A 16,890-nucleotide genomic window follows, 5' to 3' on the forward strand; every position below is an offset into this window, starting at 1 on the left:
AATGCAAGATCTTGAACATGTATTTGTATAATGTGCTGTATACCATCTCACCATTTCCCAACTTCATTTGGTAGGGGAGGGAGACATTTGGGAATTAAATAAATAGAATCATGTTTTTTAAACTGGCTGGTGGTAGCCATGCTGGGGTCAACTCCTGGTCCAGGAGGTGGAGCAGCAAGTTTACAGAGAGCATCACCACATGACAGAAGAGGACCCTCTCCACAGACAGAAGAGGTACATCTCCTCATGACAGGCGATGCTCCACCTCCTCCAATTCCTGTTGAAAATGGGCTGGCGAGCCTGAGTATCGCTACAGAAGTCCAGGAACAGAACACAGGCAACAGTCACCAATGTTGCCACCGGGAGCTCAACCCAGCCCCACATCACTAAAGGTACACGTAGTTTGAAAATATTTTTAGATTCCCTGGCATTTATTGCATTTTAAATTCATAAAGGTTAATGTTTTAACTTACAACTAGCTGTAGGGTATATTTCATTCCTTTTCTTCTACTTAGGATTCTCCTGGGAGCATAGAACAGACACCTACTAAACATTTTGCACAGGGGAAGATTATTGAATTTTTCTTGTCTCTCAAACATGCAAAAAGATTGTTATATCATACAGAATTTTTACATGTATTCAGTATCTATACACTTGTACTTGCTTTCTGTTTTTCTTAATACAGATAATTTGTACATAGGAGACTGGAAACTTACTTAAACAACATTTTTAGTCTGGAGTTGGATCATTAACCATTTTTCAGGGTTTTAGCGTACTAGTGGAAAATATGCATCAGGGTTTTGTGCTAGTACCGTGAAATTCTAGCGGCCTCCGTCTAGTGAGGCTGGTAGGCCTGCATGTGAAAGAATGGGTCTGTGGTCGGTGTGCGTGGTATAAAAATCTGCAGCTTTTACAGTCACGTAATGAGAAAAAAACTTTGTCCTTGTTTTTGGATTAAAACATGACTTTGCACTGTATTTCGTATGGTATTTATTGTTGCATTCTAGTTTTCCTGGTCTCATTTTATGGAATGGAAGACATATTACAGAAATTGAGATAGATTTTGATTGGTTTTACAAAGAAAACTACCTTGAAATTACGCTCAAAGTAGCAGAAATGTTAAATTTTGCAAAGTTCAAAGTAAACAAATCATGCTATCGTCCAATACACGTCAACTGGTGAGTCTAATATTCTTTCACAAGTGCGCTGATAATATTTATACCGTTTCTACGCAATGGAGTAGTCTGCATAACAGTAAATCTTCTATTTTTTTGTGAGAATAAAAAATTCAAGTGGAAAGCAAGACTGTAAGAGGTATGGGGCGACCTAATGAACAGAAGAGGAAATGTTATTTTAGTGCTAGAATGTCTTTCTTGTTTATTCGGACCCTATTGAAATTGGCATCTTGAAATTTGTGTGAAATTGGCAAAATTGCTAGAATTCTGAGCCACTGTATTGGATAGTTGAAATCATTAAATGGAGCGGTTTCTTGTACTCATTCGATAGAAAAAAATGGAGTTCTAGTGAAATGAATTATGAATTTTGTAAACCGTCACAGCTGGTGCTTGAAAATAGGGCTCAAAGTGGGCAAAATTGCCGATGTGTAATATCATTGAGACACGCTAACTTTGCAAAGAGCATAATTCCGTAAGTTTTCCATCAAATTTCATACTTTTAGTGTCATTATGATCGAGAAAAAGATTATCTGTCTTTTCATAAGAAAAAAGCCAATTTTTTGTTTTGAGATTTAGTTGACCCTGAGACAAATTCTCTGAGAGGGCCTGTCGACCTGAAAGGGTTAACTAGTCTTAGAAACGGTGGAAGGAATGAGAATGTATAAGAGGCGATGGGGATGGGGTAGTGCTTGAGAGGAAGAGCGTATTAAAGTAGTTGTAGTTCTGTTGGTGGTGAAAGAAGAAGAAATGATGTGTATTATTAGTAGTAGTAGTAGAAGAAGAAGTAGAAAAAGTAGTGCAGCAGTGGTAAGTTGGCAGTAAGAAAGGTAGTATTGCTATTGAAAAAACAGGAATTATATTTGTATAGAGATGTACCTCCACCTTGCTTCAGGATTCTAGAAGTCAGCTACTTTGGTTTCCATGAATCCCTTCTGAAATATTACCCTGCTCACACTCAAACAGCTCATCAGGTCCCAAAACCAAATTTGCCTCCTGCTATCTAACACGTTCACTTGTCAGCGCTGGATGTCCAGCTGGCCTGCTCACTCCATCCTTTCTAGAGTGAGCCTTACCCCACCTTCTCTCCACTACAGATTTATGCACCCTCCAGGTCATGCTAACATTCAACCCTCTCTAAATATCAGACTACTTTAACAGCCTCTATGATCCTTTGAATAATACTTTTAGTAACTCTGTACTTCCTAATCTCAAAACTACGAATTCTGTGCATAATATTTACCAACACCATTGCTCTCAGATGCTGACAACTCCACTACCTTCCATCTCTCCTCACTACAACATTCACAACCCAAGCTTCATACCCGTATAGGTGTTAGTGCCACTATACTCCTGATACATTCCTTTTGCCTCCACGGATAATGTCCTTTATCTTCTCAGATGCCCCAGTGCACCACCCACCTTTTCCCACTTCATCAATTCTGTGGTTCACCTCGTCTTTTATGTACCCATCTGCCAACAAGTCCACTCCCAAATATCTGAGCATTATTTTCTCCATTACTCCCTCCTTCAGTCTGATAATCAGTCTTTCATTACCTAACTTGTTTATTACCCTCATCAACTTGCTCTTTCCTAAGTTCACTTTTCAGTTTCCTTTGATGATCTCACATACTAAATCCATTTAAGTCAACCCTTTGCTCCTTTTATTGCCAAATTCTTGGCTATTTAAGCTAGTTTGCTTTTCCGTTTTATTGATTGAGCACAGAATCACACTTGATTCGTCAATTACAGCTACCCTATAGAGTGCACAAAAATCCCCAGCAATTTTGTGTCACAACATTATGTACTTCACAGTAATGTTTCTAACTTGTGTAAAATATTTACCAGAGGAATAAAAAGTGTATGAACATGTTTGCAGATAATGCAGAAAAATCTTATGTGAAATTAATAATGAAATTTGCATATCACGCCTGGATCTGGATACATTGAGTACATGGTGTAATAGATAGGTGATGGAATTTAATGCGTAAATGCAGTGGTTTACTTAGAAAGGGAAAATGAGTGATGAGGGTATCAAATGATTTAGATAAAGAAAAATTGGATATCAAATTGGGGAGGAGGGAGTATGGAAAGTGAATGTTTTCAGATACTTGGGAATTGGCCATTGTGTGGATGAATTTGAAGGATGAGGTTTAATCATAGAATTGATGAGGAAAAAGGTGAGTAGTGCGTTGAGAGGTATATGTGGAGTCAAAAAACGTATCTATGGAGGCCAAAGAAGGGGAATGTATGAGTATGAAGTAGTACGCCAACACTCTTATGGATGTGAGCTTGGGTGGTCAATGCAGCAGTGAGAGCGGTTGGAGGCACGGTGGGATGTCCTGTCTAGGGCAATGTGTGGTCTAAAATATTATGCAGAAAAAATCAGTGTGAAATTAGAGAGAAGGTGTGGAGTTAATAAGAAAGCATTGATCAGAGGGGAGCAGAAGAAAGGAGTTATTGAAAATCAGTTTAGTCATTTAGAGAGAATGGATCAAGTAGAATGACATGGAAGCATGTAAATCTGTAGGGAAAGGAAAGAGGGTAGGAATTAGATCCTCAGAAAGGAGTTGGAAAGAAGGGGGTAAAAAGGAGGTTTGTGGACTGAGGGCTTGGACTTCCAGCAAAAGCGTGCATGAGCATGTTAGATAGGGAGTGAATGGAGGCCCCGAATGATGCTGAGACCTGACAATCCTGATGGAGTGTGACAGGGTAATATTTAGTGAAGGATCAGAAGAAACTCAGTTATTTCATATAGTCGGACTTGAGTCTGGAATGGGAGAAATACAATGCCTGCACTTTAAAGGAGGGTTTGGGATGTTGGCAGTTTGGAGAGGATATGTTGTGTATCTTTTATATGTGTATGCTTCCACAAACATTTGTATTCCTGGCGCCTCTGCAAAGCAGTGATAATGTGTGAGTGTGAGTTGAAAGTGTTGAATGATGATGAAAGTATTTTTCTTTTAGGGATTTTCTTTCTTTTTGGGTCACCTGCACCACGGTGGGAGAAGGCCTGACTTATTGAAAAAAATGCAGTTTGGAGGGTATGTTATATATCCTTATATATGCTTCTAAACTGTTGTATCTGACCTCTGCAAATACAGTGATTATGTGAGTGAGGTGAAAGTGTTGAATGATGAAAGTATTTTCTTTTGGGACACCCTGCCTCGGTGGAGATGGCGACTTGTTGAAAAAAATATGTCATGTAATAGGGAATTGCAGAAAGTGAAGTCAGGCCTCATGGATAAAAATAAGACTGTGACAAAATATTAGAGGAAGTGTCAAGAGAAGCGAGGCTAGGAGTTATTATTAACCCTTTTTGTGTACGTGACCCTGCTCACACACTTGCTCCAGGGTTGAAGAATTTTCATAAAAAAAATTATCATGAAATGATAGAATCTTTTTCTGAAGGTACTGAAACCCGAAAGTATGAAATTTGATGGAAAACTTATAAAATTATTTTCTTGTAGAAGTTGTGATCGACCATGTTACTACCCGGCAATTTCACCTAATACTAAGCTCTATTTTGGATACTTCCACTGTTTCCAGTTGACTAAACTTCTAGCTATTTCACTAATATTCCTTCTGTTCTAACAAGTGAGTACAAAGAAACTGCCCATTTACCTATTTCAAACGCAGTAAAGTGATCAGAAATCAATGGTGGGCCAATTTCTACAAATTCAACAACTTCCAATTTGAAAATAAGGTCCAGAATGACAATGTAAGACATTCGGCAATAAATAATCATTTTCTCTGCTCCTTAGTCGCGTTCCATGCCTCTTATGTCGCGTTATTTTCATATAGAATTTTTCTTCCAAAAAGAAAAAAATGGAGAAATTTACTTTTAAACGAACTACTGCATTATTGCAATAATTGTATAAATAATGTCAGTGTATTCCTAAATGTGCGTGGGTGGCCAGTTGGACATGTATTGGACAAGTGATGTCATTTGTAATACCCCTTAATGTCAGCATATATGAACATTTCCACTACTTTGAGCTCAATTTCAGCTAGTTTCAGTCCTGAAACTATCAAAATCATCTCTATATATAGTAGTTTTGGTGGACCTTATGCAGGAGTACTACCCGTCCTGCCAAGTGAGTGTGAAACCGAAACCTGCTAACTGTTTTACTTGATGGTAGGATTGCTGGTGTCCTTTCTGTCTCATAAACAGGCTGGAGTAACAAGGTATATCTTGCTACTTCTACTTGCTTTAGGTCACACTACACAGGCACATGCATATATGTACATACACACATCTAGGTTTTCTTCACTTTTTAATAGGTCTTCTTTATTTGTTCTATTCTCCATGGGAGGTAAGAAAGAATCTTTCCTCTGTAAGCCATGTGTGCTGTCACGGCAACTAAATGCAGGGCAATGGTCTAAATAGCACTTCTCCTGTAGAAAATAATAAAAAAGTGATAAACTTTATAAATTAGGATGCTTGAATGTGTGGATGAAGTGTGGATGATAAAAGAGATGAAGAGTTGCTTCAATGATACATGTAAGATAGAGAGAGAAGTTCTGGATGTCCTGGCTCTAAGCAAAACAAAGCTGAAGGGAGTAGGTGAGTTTCAGTAAGGAGAAATAAAGAGTTGGATCAGGAATATCTGAGAGAATTAGAGCGAAGGAAGGTACTTAATAATAAAAAATCGGTTATGGAATGAAAAGAAGTGATACATAAATGCTCAAATGCAAGGATTATGTAGATTAAAATAAAGGGTCCAGATGCAAAAGTAGATATCAGCCATTAATAGATGCACACAAGGAGAAAGAGAGAAAGTGTAGAGGAGAGATTTTGGGGATGTTAAATGAGTGTAGGAACTTTTGAACAATTGTGATGCGGAACCCAAATACTAAAGTGATATTTAAGAGAGGGTGTAGTGGTAGATTTATAAGTTCCAGAGTGTAAATGATAATGGGGCCCTTTGATTGAACTTTGTACTGGAAGGGTTTGATTATGATAAATACAAATTTTAAGAAGAGGATAAATAAGTATACAAGATGTTATGTAGGGCATAATGACAGTAGTTTATTGATTTATATTGGTAGATAAAGACTGTTGAGTAGATTTCAAGATGTACAGACAGATGTATCAGCTCACATTTTACTTATCGTTATAATTGGGAACTAAAAAAATAGATGGGATACAAAGGAAAATGGGGCAACAAGTAAGAGAGGGTGAGTTTATAAGCTAAGCGAGGAGTCAGTTGAGAAGATATAAACAACTATTGGAGGATAGATGGGCTAGTGAGTTTAGGCAATGAGGTTGAAGATGTATGGGGTAGGTTTAAAAATGCAGTGTTAGTGTTCAGCAGAAGTCTGTGGTTACAGGAAAGTGGTTGTAGGAGGGAAGAAGAGTGATTGGTGGAATGATGATGTAAAGAGTAGGTGAGATGTTATCAGCAAATTTAGATTAAAAATAAAACATTTTGGGGTAAGTTAATAAGTTGAGGAAGCCAGAGAGCGAATGGATTTGATAGTTAAAAATAGGAGAAAGTTATTTAATGAAGAGTTTGAGGTATTGGGAAGATGGAGAGATATTTTGAGGAGTTATTTAAATGTTGATGAAGATAGGAAAGTTGTGATTTTGTGTATGGGGCAGGAGGATAACATCTTGTAGGGAATGAGGAAAAGTGAGTTCTAGGTGTGGGGTGATTTCGTGAGGCAGTGGATAGAATGAAAAAGGAGTAAGGCAGCTGGGATTGAAGGGAGTAAGATAGAAATATTAAAGCAGATGAGGATGGATTTTTGGGGTGGTTGCTGCTTTTATTTAATGTATGGAAAGGGTAAGGTACCTAGGGATTGGCAGAGAGCATACATAGTTCCTTTGTATATGAAGGCAAAGGGGACAAGAGAGGAAATAAAAATTATAGAGGAACTAATCTGTTGAGTATACCTGGTAAAAGTGTATAGTAGAGTTATTATTGAAAGAAGTAAGAGTAAGATGGAGAGTAGGATAGCAGATGAACAAGGCTTTAGGAGGCTAGAGGAGGCTTTAGGAAGGGTAGAGGTGTAGACCAAGTGTTTACAGTGGGAAATATGAGTGAACAGTATTCAGATAAGGGTAAAGGAGTTTTTGTGGCATTTATGGATTTGGAAAAGTTGTATGACCCAGGAGTGAATAGGGGGCAATATGGCAGATGTTGCAGATGTATGGAGAATGGGTAGGTTATTGAAAGCATTGAAGAGTTTTTACGAGGATAGTGGCTTGAAACCAGGTTAAGAATTATCTAGTAGAGAGAGGTGTTTTAGTAAGGTAGGCCTTAGACTTAAGGATGTGTGAGTATGCTATGATTGGTCAATATATTTGTAGATGGGGTTAGCCAGAGAAGTGAATTCTCAGGTGTTGGTGAGGTGTGGGGTTGGAGGATAGAGAAACTAACACAAGTGGGTTGTCACAGTTGCTCTTTGCTAATGACTCTGCTTTTGGGAGATTCTGAAGAGAAGTTGCAGGGTTGGTGGATGAATTTGGTAGGGTATGTAAAGAAGAAAGTGAAAGTGAATACAGGAAGAGTAAGGTGATAGAGATAACAAAAAAAAAAAAAAGATAGCGAGAGATTAGATATATGATTGGAGAGGAAGAGTGGAGATTTAGATGTATTCAGATACAAGTATTTAGGAGTGGATGTGTCAGCAGATGGGTCTATGAAAGATGGGGTGAATCACAGGGTGTGAGGAAAAAGGTGAGGGAGTCATGGAGACAAAGAACTTTCCATGGAAGCAAAGAGAGGAATGTGTGAGTATAGTGCTCCATAACACTCCTATGGTTGCGAAGCATGGGTGGTGAATATTGCGACAAGGAGAAGGCTGGAGGCAGTGGGGTCTGCTGTATCTGGGGGCAGTGTGTGGTGTGAATATAATAGAAGAAAATTACGTAGTTTGGAAATTAGGAGGAGTGCGGAATTACCGATACTGTTGCCCAGAGGGCTGAGAGAGGTTGTTGAAGTGGTTTGGACATTAAATGGATGGAACAAAAAATAGAATGACTTTGAAAGTGTATAAATCTGTATTGGAGGAAGGTGGGGTGAAGTGGAAGCAGGAAGGTTCAGAGGGGAGTAAAGAAAGTTTTTGTGTGCAAGGGCTTGAACTTCCAGCAAGCATGCGTGGCGTGTTAAATTGGAGTGAATGGAGACAAATGGTTTTAGGACTTGATGTGCAGTTGGAGTTTGAGCAGGGTAATATTTATGAAGGATTTAGGGACTCCTGCAGGCCAGACTTGAGTCCTGGAGATGGAGTATAGTGCCTGCACTCTGAAGAGGGTAATGGTTAACCACAGTAATGGATTTAAATTAGATAAGTTAGATTTAGAAAGGACACAGGAAAATGTTGGTTTGGAAATAGGGTAGTTGATGAGTGGAACAGTCTACCTAGTTGGGTTATTGAGGCTAGGACTTTGGGTTGTTTTGTTAGGTTGGACCAAGTACATGAGTAGGAGGTTGGATTTGAGTGGGACTTGCACATCGAGCTTATTTCTTGAGTAGCATTGAAAATTGGGTTGGTCAAATGTTTTGTTAGTGGGATGGTGTAAAGGACCTGCTGGTATGGGCCAACATGCCTGCTGCAGTGTTCCCTCCCTTTCTTATGTTCTTATGTTCTTATTAATGTTGCAGCTTTATAACTATCGTGTAAAGCGCACCTCTGTAAAGAACAGTGATGGAGTGAATGATGGTGTAAGTTTTTTCTTTTGAGCCACTCTGCCTTGGTAGGAAAATGGCCCGTGATAATAAATAAAAATTCTGCTTAATATATCTTCCCATTCTATTAAATGAGATCGAGAACTGAGAATACAACCATAAAACAGGCGAAAATATGCTTCGCGAATTTTTTTCGTGCTGCAGGCTGCAGATTTTTTGTCTGAGTGTAGCACTTGCTGCAGAGACCATTCCTGATATCTAGGCCCAAATTTACTGCTCACAGCTTATCACAAGGTGAGCTGAGCTCATGGTGTTGTACTACGGAACCGACACTGACTTCAGAGCCACAATACAATGAAACCGTCACTTCAAAGAAAGGGTTAACAAAATTGCCACCCAGATCATGTAACACCATAGGAGTGGAAAGAAAGAATCCTTTCCCCATAGCTGTGCATTTCTTAAGAAATTGACCAAAATCTTTCTTCTTTCAACACACGGCCCCGTATCCACGAGCAGAATTATTAAGAAACGAAAGTTTTCTCCTTTTGTTAATGTATATATACAGGAGAAGGGTTACTAGCCTTTGCCCCTGGCATTTTAGTTACCTCTTACAACACGCATGACTTCTGGAGGAGAAAATTCTGTTCCACTTCCCCATGGAGATAAGAGAAATAAACAAGTACAAGAACTAGAAGAAAATGGCAGAAAACCAGAGGAGTGTGGCCTTATATGCTTGTACATGTGTGTAGTGTGACCTAAGTGTAAGTAGAAGTAGCAAAGTGTACCTGTAAACTTGCATATTTATGAGACAGACAAAGACACCCTTGTCCCTACCATCATGTAAAAGCAATTACAGGCTTTTGTTTCACTCACTTGGCAGGACAGTGACTAAATGCCAGACAAAAAAATTATAGAGTTTTCTTTTTCGTGCTGGGATGCAACCAATGTATTAAGAAAAAAAATAATTTTAAATGAAATTGTGAAATTCATATATTTACAATGACAAATTATAAAATACCATAGCTTTCAATTATAGTTAGGAAATGTCAAGAAAGTTGGTTATAACATAATGAGCCAAAATTGAATAGGCCGTATTGGCCACACCTGACAAAAAATGTAGACAAGTGGAAAATATTCAAGTAAGAGGCACACAAAATGGGTTTAAGGATTGAGCAGTATGAGCTATGATGAAAGGTTGAAAGCATTAAAGATTCCCATGTTATTGGCTTATAGAGAAGGAACATGATAACCACACTAAGACTTGAAAGAATAGATAGTAGTTTCAAATTATTTTTAAATTGAGAGCAAATATGTGTGGAAGGATAGAAAAAAAATTTCTTCTCAAATAGATGATGAAATGCATTAACCCTTGAATTAGAGACCCACGATCCATAACTCACTATCCCAGGTTGAAAAAAAAAAAAATAAAAAAAATTCTTATGTAATGACAGAATCTTTTTGATAGTAATGAAACACCATTAGTATGAAATTTGATGGAAAACTCCGCAAGAAATAATGTAAATACAATTAATCCGTTCCTGACACCCAAAGTATTAAAAACGAAAAATTTTTACATAAATATAGATGTAGTACATAAACAACACAATAGGAAATGATGAATGAAACATTAACAGCACAACTTTGCTATTGGAGATTCTTCCTGGTGTATGAGAGACTGGAGGAGGAGAGATTGGATTATTTACAGTTTGGAAGAGATCCCTTCCCTTACCCTCAGTTATAATTACTTTTCTCAAGGGCTGCTTCTCTTCTCTGTTTCTTAATGCCACTAGGACCAGCAGGAGTCACTGGAGTCTGTCTCACAAAATAACTGTCAAGAGCTCTGTTTCTGGCATCTCTTTAACACTTCCCTAAAATGGCAAGAGACTTTTGTCACTGCTGCATGTGTTGCCAACATGGCTTGCAACAGCATTGATCAGGTGATGTTTCTCATAAATCTTTCCATCTTACACATTGCAAAATCTGTGTTCTGAAGAAGGCACCTTCAACTGTCTCTCTTCCTCCTCCTCTGCAGCAGATGCTGAGCGCTCGATCTGTTGCTGTTCCTGCAGGCTCTGACTTCCTCAGTGGTGAGCTTTTTGTTGTGGTCTTCCACCAACTCTTACATCCTCCAAACTCATCAACCCCATGGAACTCCCCAGTGCCACAGTAGATTAACAACAGACGCATAGGCTCATCAGGGTCAGTCCCAAACCCTTCAAATCCCTCTTGTCATTACAGTCTGGCCCACAATTTTCTCAAGCAGAGTTCAAGTCACAGTGTTGTCCTCCTTCCCCAAACCTTACCTATAAGGCTTATGCAATGGAGGATGCTGAGGTGTTCTCTCCAAAAATCTCTTAGGGTCAGGTGAGTGTCTGAGGTCACATTCAAGCACCTTTGAAACATTGGCACAGTGCCCAGGATTTTAAAATTTGCAATGACCTGCTGGTCCATGGGCTGGGAGGAGTGGTATTCAGAGGCAAAGAACTGCCAGTGGGCCCAACTCCTTGAAATTAGGTCATCCAAATTTGGAGGATGAGCAGGTGCATTGTCCATTACTAGGAGGCACTTGAGATCCAATTCTTTTCCAGGAGGTAATTCTTCACCACTCAATGAAAATTTCCCTCGTGACCCATGCCTTACTATTAGATTTTCCAAGACTTTGTTTCTCTTCATAACATTGTTTTCCTGAACACTGGGATTTTAGAATGAGTACACTAATGTAGCTTCACTTTGAAATCCCCACTATAGCATAAGCACAGAACATGAGCGTCAGCCTGTCTTTCATAGACTTGTGTCCTGGCAGTGCCTTTTCCTCCTATGTAATGTAGGTCCTCACAATTGAACACTTTGTGAGTTTCAGTCCTTCAACCTCTATAACCTCCTTGAATTCATACACATATTTTTGGCCTCTTTGTAGTCCGAGCTGGCAACCTCACCATGCCTTACCACACTGTACCAGTCACGGTTCTTAAATCTCTCAAATCAACCTTTGCTGGCCTTAAATTCCTCACATCACCACTATTTACAGGCAATTTCTTTACCAGATAGTCGATGCAACTGCCTTGCCTTTTCACAAATGTCGATGTCTTAACGCTATCTCCTGCTAATTGTTTCTGGTTTATCCACACCAATAATAACTTCTCAACCTCTTTAGTACGTGATCTCATTTTCATCAGCGCCTTACTCCTTTGCAGCAGCAATCTCGATTTCCTTTTTCTTGCCGCGATGGAACGTAGTTGTGCAGTTGTGCCATCTTGGCGGTTCCGGCCGCATAACCACTTTCATATTGTTCAATGATGTTTTTCTTAAATTCAATGCGTATTTCTCACCTTTACCAAGAAACGGCACTAGAACTTTCTTTGGAGCCATGGTAAACATTTGTGCGCAAGCACTAAAATGAGTGGAATATTAGCAAATACAGTATTTACGTTGGAGCACGTGAGGGACCTTCGCTCACTGGTAAACAATGCCAGACTGGCTGGGTAGGGAGGCTGCCAGGCTCACACCATCTTGTCGCAGCGCGTCTGGACGACCTGCTTTTATTCGCGAGTCAGTCTCTCGATTAAGCGAGCCATGTTTGCTCGAAAATATCGTTATGATTTCCGAAATATATGACTCTTGAGAACTACGGTTATCGGGGACCACTGTACCTCTCTTTCCTCCCTCCAATGAATGCATGTTCAGACTGCAGGCATTCCCAGTAGTTCAGGTGCTTTACTGGCTTAATGTGAGCCTTAAGCGATCACTGTATTGTTCCAGCTCCGATATTTCTCCTGCCCTGAATGGGGCCGTCAGCACTGAGCAGTATTCTAAGTGAGGAGCACTAGCGATTTGAAGAGTGTCACCATCGGCATTGTTTCCCTTGTTTGAAAGTTCTCAATACCCACCCAGTCATCTTCTGGCTGTCGTGATCTTTGTCTTGTTTTGGTCTTTAAAGAAAGGAGTCCGGCTGGCATAATTATTCCTAGATCTTTTACGTGCTCATACGTTCTATTTGAGTGACCCTCTTGAGTTTGTATATAGTGCTCCTTTTGAGTTCTTCATTCTTTCCATGCCTAAACACCTGGAGACTTATCACCATTGAGCGTCATGTTGTTTTCCTGTCACTGGGAAAACCCTGTTTATATCTTCCTGTACTTTTTCCAGTGTCCTCTATCGTACTGACTTTCATGCTTATTTAGTGTCATCTGCAAATGATGATACGAAAGTGTGCCAGGTGTTTTTGTGTATGTCTGCTATGAGGATGAGGAACAGCAGAGGTGCCTGGACAGTGCAGCCAGGGCACTGATCTTTTAAATCTCGCTGATGGATCTTGCCTGTTCACTACCTTTTGTGTTCTGTGTGTTGGAAACCAAAAATCCATCTGCCTACCTTCCCACATGTGCATATGGCCTTCATTTTTGTGCGCCATCACTCCATGATTGCATTTGTCAAAGCATGCTACCCAAAATCTGTGTAAATCACATCTGCGTTTTGGTCATCTTCCAGTGCCTCCACCAATTCTGTCATAATAGTTCAACTAGCTGCTGACAGACATGATCGATCCTGCTCTAAAGCCATGCTGGTTCGGGTTATGTTGGTTGTGCTGCTCTGAAATTTGTAACCTGCCATCTCATCTCTCAAAGATTTTGAAGTGAGAGAGTTAGGGCTACTGGTCTGTAATTTTAGCTAGTGTCTACCTCCCTTATGCAAAGGCCTATGTCTGCACTCTTTTAAGGCCTCCATTATTTCACCTAGATCTAAGCTCATTCTCAAAGAATACTGAGACACGTGCTGCTGGTGCTTTGCATTCTTTATAAATAGAACATTCCATGAATCTGGTCCAGGTGCTGAGTGAGTGGGCATGTTTTCCATTTCTTCCCGAGAATTTATGGGATTTGTACTAATGTCAGTTAGTTGGTCTACGTGGCCTTCTTCTGGGTAGAAAAATTTTTCGTTTTCTACCTTACTGTCATTTAGTGGGTTTGCTGAACACCGGCTCATACTGTTCTTTTAGGATTTCACTCATTTCCTGTTTGTCATCAGTATGCGATTCTCCCTCTCAGTAGTGGTCCAATTCTACACAGGTAGTTCTTGGCTTAGTTTTGTGTGAGATAGAAATATTTTGGGTTTCTTGCTGCAATGTCCTGTATGGCCTTTTGTTCCTTTTATTGCTTCTTCTGTGGTGCATCTAAGTTTTGTAATTCAGTGATCTCTATGCTAAGTCTATCTTTCCTCTGTTGTAGCATATTTGTGTTTCGTAGTTCAGTAACCCGTTTTTCTTCTTTTGTACCATCTCCTACGCTCTCTCTTTATATCTGATCTTCCTCTTGGTTTCCTCAATTGTACTGTTTCACATACATATTTTGTATGCTTCTGTATTCAGCTTCTCTAGGTACTGGTGAGGTTGGAGTCGCTCATGTCTGATTCCAGGGTATGTCTTATTGCTCTTGGTTATTTCCTCCCAGTTAATTCTATGGTTATTTAAATTAAACTTACTAGACATCCCATCTCTCTTTAGCGATGCAGTTTCCTACCTGAGTTAATACTAGTTTGAACCTCTATGATGTTATGATCAGAACCAAATAGTTTGGAAATTGTTATGTCTCTGACCAGTTCCTCATTGTTTGTGAATATCAAATCCAGGGTATTTTCATTTCTGGTGGGATCAATTATCTGTTGGTTTAAAGAGTACTTTTCACAAAACCTCATTATTTCCCTGGTATGTACCTGTTGAGCCAGGAACTACAGAGATATTTTTGTGGTATAACATTACGTTAGCCATCTTCCATTTTACCACGAGGGAGATTAAAATCTCCAGGAAGTAAAAAATATTTAGTGTAGGATTTTCTAGCCTATCCAGATAGCTATCTATCTTACTTAACTGATCTGAATTCCTCAGCAGTTGCCAATGGTAAGTTTTTGTATACTGGATATTACCAAATTTCTATTTTCAACTTTAATGGCGGGGTCCACTGTATTCTGAGTGATGACTGCGAAATCCGAGAGGGCCACTGTACTCTTTACAGCATATGCCCACCTATACTAATACTGATGCACCATAATTTAACCTGTCGTATTTCCCTGAGGCAGGGTGTGCTAAAAGAAAGGAAAAACTCTCCTTCGTCATTCAACACTTTCACTGTCACTCATACATAATCACTGTCTTTACAGAGGCACTTGGATACAACAGTTTAGATGTCCCTCCAAACTGCCACTATCCCTAACCCCCTCCTTTAAAGTGTAGGCATTGTACATTTCAGGACTCAGTCCGGTTAACCATAAATAAGTATCGCTATTAAACGAATATCAGTATTCAGTTTTTAGGCGATGCAATACCATACCATATTAACTGACGCTCACCTTGGTACTACCTAATGTTAAATGATCAGTTGAAGGAGAAAGAGAAATATAGATAGTGTAAATTAGAAATTATGGATTAAAGTAAGGTTGGATCACGAGAAGTGGAAGTCATAATAAGCGTGTATGCACCTGGAGAAGAGAGGAATGCAGAGGAGAGAGAGATTTTTGGGAGATGTTAAGTGAATGTATGAATGCTGAACCAGAAGTGAGAGTAATTGTAGTAGGGGACCTGAATGCTGAAGTAGGGAGAAACTTTTTAGAGAGGGTGTTAGTAGGTAAGTTTGGGGTACCAGCAGGTGTAAAATGATAATGGGGCCTTTGATTGAACTTTGTATGAAGGAGTTTAGTTATAGGTAATACATATTTTAAGAAAGAGGATAAATAAGTATACCTGATATGAGTGTAGAGGCGAAATGAGTAGTTGTTGGATTATGTATTGGTAGATAAAGACTGTTCAGGTAGACTTCAGGATGTACATGTTTATCGGGGGCCACAGATATATCAGTCTTTGGTGCTTGGCTACACACTGAGAGTAAAAGGTAGATGGGATACAAGGAGAATAGAAGCATCAGGGAAGAGAGGTGAAGGTTTGTAAACTAAGAGGAGGCAGTTAGGGTGAGATATAAACAGCTATTGGAGGATAGATGGGCTAGTAGGAGCATAGGCAATGGGAGATTCGAGAAGAGGAATGGGGTAAGTTTAAAAATGTAGTGTTAGAGTGTTCAGCAGAAGTTTGTGGTTACAGGAAAGTGGGTGCAGGAGGAGGGAAGAGGGCGGTGGTGGAATGATGATGTAAAGAGTAGTAAGGGAGAAAAAGTTAGCATATGAGAAGTTTTTACAAGTGAAGTGATGCAGGAGAGGGAAGAGTATATGGAGAAAAGGAGTTAAGAGAGTGGTGAAGCAATGTAAAGAGAGCAAATGAGAGAGTGGGTGAGCTGTTATCAACAAATTTTGTTGAAAATAAGAAAAAGTTGCAGGTGAGATTAACAAGTTAGGAAGCCTAGAGAACAAATGGATTTGTCAGTTAAAAATAGGAGAGGAGAGTTATTAAATGGAGAGTTAAATTATTGGGAAGAGAGATGGAGGAATATTTTGAGGAATTGATGAAGATAGGGAAGCTGTGATTTGGAGTGTATAGGGCAGAGGAATAACATCTTGTAGGAGTGAGGGAAGAGCTAAGTTGTGGTGTAGAGTTAGAGTGAGGCAGTAGGTAAAATGAAAGAGGGGAGTAAGGCAGCTGGGATTGATGGGATAAAGATAGAAATGTTAAAAGCAGGTGGGGATATAGTTTTGGAGTAGTTTGGTGCAATTATTTAATAAATGTATGGAAGAGGTAAGGTACCTAGGGATTGGCAGAAGAGCATGCATAGTTCCATGTATAAAGGCAAGAGGATAAAGAGAGTGCACAAAAATTATAGGGGATAAGTCTGTTGAGTGTACCTGGTAAGTGTATGGTAGAGTTATAATTGAGAGAAAAATTAAAGAGTAAGGCGGAGAATAGGATAGCAGATGAACAAGGGCTTTGCATGAGAAAGGTAGGGAGTGTGTGGACAGGTGTTTACAGTGAGAGCATATGAAGTGAACAGTATTTAGATAGGAGGCTAAAGGGTCTTTGTGGCATTTATGGATTTGGAAGAGGCGTGTGACAGGGTGGATAGAGGGGGCAATGTGGCAGATGTTGCAGAGTGGTGTAGGAGGTAGGTTACAGAAGCAGTGAAGAGTTTTTCTGAGGATAGTGA

This window comes from Cherax quadricarinatus, unplaced genomic scaffold (genome assembly GCF_038502225.1).
Source record: "Cherax quadricarinatus isolate ZL_2023a unplaced genomic scaffold, ASM3850222v1 Contig338, whole genome shotgun sequence".
NCBI classification, from domain to species: domain Eukaryota; kingdom Metazoa; phylum Arthropoda; class Malacostraca; order Decapoda; family Parastacidae; genus Cherax; species Cherax quadricarinatus.